Source organism: Hordeum vulgare, chromosome 6H (assembly GCF_904849725.1).
Source record: "Hordeum vulgare subsp. vulgare chromosome 6H, MorexV3_pseudomolecules_assembly, whole genome shotgun sequence".
Classification (NCBI taxonomy): Eukaryota; Viridiplantae; Streptophyta; class Magnoliopsida; order Poales; family Poaceae; genus Hordeum; species Hordeum vulgare.
Window position 1 is genome coordinate 532,545,057 of NC_058523.1, and position 5,122 is coordinate 532,550,178.

A 5,122-nucleotide genomic window follows, 5' to 3' on the forward strand; every position below is an offset into this window, starting at 1 on the left:
GTTTGTCGAGATCCGATGAATTGTGGATTTGTGATCAGATTATCTATGATATATATTTGAGTCTTTACTGATTTCTTATATGCATGATTTGATATCCTTGTAAGTCTCTCCGAGCCTTCGGTTTTGTTTGGCCAACTAGATCTATGATTCTTGCAATGGGAGAAGTGCTTGGTTTTGGGTTCTTACCATGTGGTGACCTTTCCCAGTGTCAGTAGGGGCAGCAAGGCACACATTGAGTAGTTGCCATCAAGGGTAACAAGTCGGGCTCTGTCGTTGATATGAGATTGTCCATCTACATCATGTCATCTTGCTTAAGGCGTTACTTTGTTCTTTTGGACTTAATACACTAGATGCATGCTGGATAGCGGTCGACGTGTGGAGTAATAGTAGAAGATGCAGAAAGTATCGGTCTACTTGTTTTGGACGTGATGCCTATATATATAATCATTGCCTTAGATGATCTCACGACTTTGCACAGTTCTATCAATTGCTCGACAGTAATTTGTTAACCCACCGTCTACTTGCTTTCACGAGAGAAGCCACTAGTAAACACTACGGCCCCCGAGTCTATTCACATCTACCGTTTACACCTCCGCTTTTACTTTGCTTTGTTACTTTGTTGCTTCCAGTTCTCACTTGGCGAACAATCTATAAGAGATTGACAACCCCTTCATAGCGTTGGGAGCAGGTTCTTTGTGTTTGTGCAGGCTCTTGTGATACTCCTTCACTGGATCGATACCTTGGTTCTCAAACTGAGGGAAATACTTACCATCGCTGCGCTACATCACCCTTTCTGCTTCGAGGGAACACCAACGCAAGGATCCAAGGCCACGGGGGAAATCCTTTGCATATTTGCCTAGGAAGTCCCTTAAGGCGTAGCCATAGCAGAAGGATTCCTGGTGCCGTCGACACACCTATTTTTGGCGCCATTTGAAGGTCTTTTGTTGCAGTAGAAGTGGCCACAAGCCTGCACGGTGCGGCCACCCACCAGGCCGCGCCATGGGGGCTTGTGGGCACCCTGCTGGCCCACTTGCCCCCCTCTTTTGCTATATGGAGGGTTTCGTCCAGGAAAAATCAGAAGGGAGCTTTTTCATGGTTTCGCCGCCGCCACGAGGCAGAACTTGAGCAGAACCAATCTAGAGCTCCGGCAGGACGATCCTCCCGGGGAAACTTCCCTCCCGGAGGGGGAAATCGTCGCCATCGTCTTCACCAACACTCCTCTCATCGGAGGGGACTCGTCACCATCAACATCTTCATCGTCACCATCTCATCTCCAAACCCTAGTTCATCTCTTGTAACCAATCTCCGTCTCGCGACTCCGATTGGTACTTGTAAGGTTGCTAGTAGTGTTGATTACTCTTTGTAGTTGATGCTAGTTGGATTATTTGGTGGAAGAGTTTATGCTCAGATCCTTGATGCTACTCATTACACCTCTGATCATGATTATGATTATGCTTTGTGAGTAGTTACTTTTGTTCCTGAGGACATGGGATAAGTCATGCTAATAACAGTCATGTGAATTTGGTATTCGTTCGGTATTTTGATATGTTGTATGTTGTTTTTCCTCTAGTGGTGTTATGTGAACGTAGACTAAATAACACTTCACCATTATTTGGGCCTATAGGAAGGCATTGGGAAGTAGTAAGTAGATGATGGGTTGCTAGAGTGACAGAAGCTTAAACCGTAGTTTATGTGTTCCTTCGTAAGGGGCTGATTTGGATCCACTAGTTTAATGCTATGGTTAGACTTTGCCTTAATTCTTCTTTCGTAGTCGCGGATGCTTGCGAGAGGGGTTAATCATAAGTGGGATGCTTGTCCAAGTAAGGGCAGTACCCAAGCGCCGGTCCACCCACATATCAAACTATCAAAGTAACGAACGTGAATCATATGAACATGATGAAACTAGCATGATAGGAATTCCCGTGTGTCCTCGGGAGTGTTTTTCCTCCTATAAGACTTTGTTCAGGCTTGTCCCTTGATACAAAAGGGATTGGGCCACTTTGCTGCACCGTTGCTACTTTTGTTACTTGTTGCTCGGTGCGAATCATCTCACCACACAATCACTTGTTACCGACAATTCAGTGCTAGCAGATTTTTCCTTGGTGAAAACTACTTGTCAGATCCTTCTGCTCCTCATTGGGTTCGACACTCTTACTTATCGAAAGGACTACGATTGATCCCCTATACTTGTGGGTCATCAAGACTCTTTTCTGGCGCCTTTGCCGGGGAGTGAAGCGCCTTTGGTAAGTGGAACTTGGTAAGGAAACATTCATATAGTGTGCTGAAATTTCTTGTCACTTGTCACTATGGATACTAGTCCTTTGAGGGGCTTGTTCCGGGTATCTTCACGTCGAACGGAAGCAAAAATAGTTTCTCCTCAAGTTGCTGCACCTACTGAAAATATTTGCTTTGAATTTCCTTCGGGTATGCTTGAGAAACTGCTGGCTAATCCTTTTACTGGAGATGGAACATCACATCCAGACTTGCATCTGATCTATGTAGATGAGGTTTGTGGTTTATTTAAGCTTGTAGGTGTGCCCGAGGATGAGGTCAAGAAGAAGGTCTTTCCTTTATCTTTGAAGGATAAGGCGTTGACATGGTATAGGCTATGTGATGATACTGGATCATGGGACTACAATCGGTTGAAATTGGAATTTCATCAAAAGTTTTATCCTATGCATTTAGTACATCGTGATCGGAATTATATTTATAATTTATGGCCTCGTGACAGAGAAAGCACCGCTGAAGCTTGGGGGGGGGGCTTAAATTAATGCTATATTCATGCCCCAATCATGAGCTCTCGAGAGAAATTATCATTCAGAACTTCTATGCTCGGCTTTCTCATGATGATCGCACCATGCTTGACACTTCTTGTACCGGTTCTTTTATGAAAAGAGATATTGACTTCAAGTGGAATTTATTGGAGAGATTTAAACGCAACTCTGAAGATTGGGAGCTTGAAGAAGGTAATGAGTCAGGTATGAATTTCACTTTTGATTGCGTTAAATCCTTTGTTGAGACAAATACTTTTTGTGACTTTAGCGCTAAGTATGGACTTGACTCTGAGATAGTAGCTTCATTGTCTGAATCTTTTGCTGCTCATATTGATCTCCCCAAAGAGAAGTGGTTTAAATTTCATCCTCCTTTAGAAGTCAACATAGTTAAACCCACTCTAGTTGAAGAGAGACTCATTGCCTATAATGATCCTGTGGTACCCAGTGCTTACATTGAGAAACCACCTTTCCGTGTTAGGATAAAGGATCATTCCAAAGCTTCAAGTGTGATACATAGAGGCTATATTAGAACACCTACATCCCCTGAGCAAATTAGAGTTGAACCTAGCATTGCTATTATCAAAGATCTTCTGTCCGAAGAAGTTGAGGGACACAATATTCAGTTTTGTGAAGATGCTGCTAGAATTGCTAAACCTCACGTTAGAGACAAGCATAGGCCTGTTGTTGGCATGCCTGTGGTTTCTGTTAAGATAGGAGGTCATTGTTATCATGGTTTATGTGACTTGGGTGCTAGTGTTAGTGCAATACCTCAATCCTTATACGATGAAGTCGAAGATGAGATTGCACCTGTTGAGATAGAACCTATAGATGTCACTATCCAGCTTGCCAATAGAGATACTATCTGCCTTGTGGGAATTGTTAGGGATGTTGAAGTCTTGTGTGGTAAAACAAAGTATCCTGCTGATTTACTCGTTCTTTCTACCGCTCAAGATAGCTTTTGTCCCATCATATTTGGTAGACCTTTTCTCAACACTGTCAATGCTCATATTGATTGTGAGAAGCAAACTGTCACTGTTGGCTTTGAAGGAGTGTCACATGAGTTCAATTTCTCTAAGTTCGGTAGACAACCTCATGAAAAGGAGTTTCCTAGTAGGGATGAAACTATTGCCTTAGCTTCTATTGCCCTGCGTCCTACTGATCCCTTAGAGCAATACTTGCTTGAGAATGAAAATGATATGCATATCGATGAAAGGGATGAAATAGATAGAGTTGTCTTAGAACAATATCATATCCTTAAGAATAATCTGCCTGTTGAACTGCTTGGGGATCCACCTCCACCAAAGGGTGGTCCTGTGTTCGAGCTTAAACAGTTGCCTGATACTCTTAAGTATGCCTATCTTGATGAAAAGGAGATATATCATGTTATTATTAGTGCTAGCCTCTCAGAGCAGGAAGAAAAGAAGTTACTAAAAACTCCGAGGAAGCACCGTGGTGCTATAGGATATACTCTTGATGATCTTAAGGGCATTAGTCCCACTCTATGCCAGCACAATATCAAAACTGATCCTGGATTCAAACCAATTGCTGATCATCAAAGGATATTGAATCCTAAGATGAAAGAAGTAGTGAGAAAAGAAATACTAAAGCTCCTAGAACCAGGTATCATCTATCCTGTTGCTCATAGCGATTGGGTGAGTCCGGTGCATTGCGTCCCTAAGAAGGGAGGCATTACCGTTGTCCCTAATGATAAGGATGAGTTGATCCCACAAAGGATTATTACTAGCTATAGGATGTTGATCGATTTTAGGAAATTGAATAAAGCCACTAGGAAAGATCATTACCCTCTGCCTTTTATCGACCAAATGCTAGAAAGGCTGTCCAAACACACACACTTCTCCTTTCTAGACGGTTATTCTGGTTTCTCTCAAATACCAGTTGCACAATCTGATCAGGAGAAAACCACTTTCACCTGTCCTTTCGGTACTTTGCTTATAGACGTATGCCTTTTGGCTGTAATGCACGTGCCACTTTTGAAAGGTGTATGATGGCTATATTCTCTAACTTGTGTGTAAAGATTGTTGAGGTTTTCATGGATGACTTCTCCGTTTACGGTACTTCCTTTGATGATTGCCTCAGCAACCTTGATCGAGTCTTGCAGAGATGTAAAGACACCAATCTTGTCTTGAATTGGGAGAAGTGCCACTTTATGGTTAATGAAGGCATCGTCCTAGTACATAAAATTTCCAAAAGAGGTATTGAAGTCGATAAGGCTAAGGTTGATGCAATCGAGAAAATGCCATACCCCACAGATATCAAAGGTATAAGAAGTTTCCTTGGTCATGCTGGTTTCTATAGAAGGTTCATCAAAGACTTCTCCAAGATTTCTA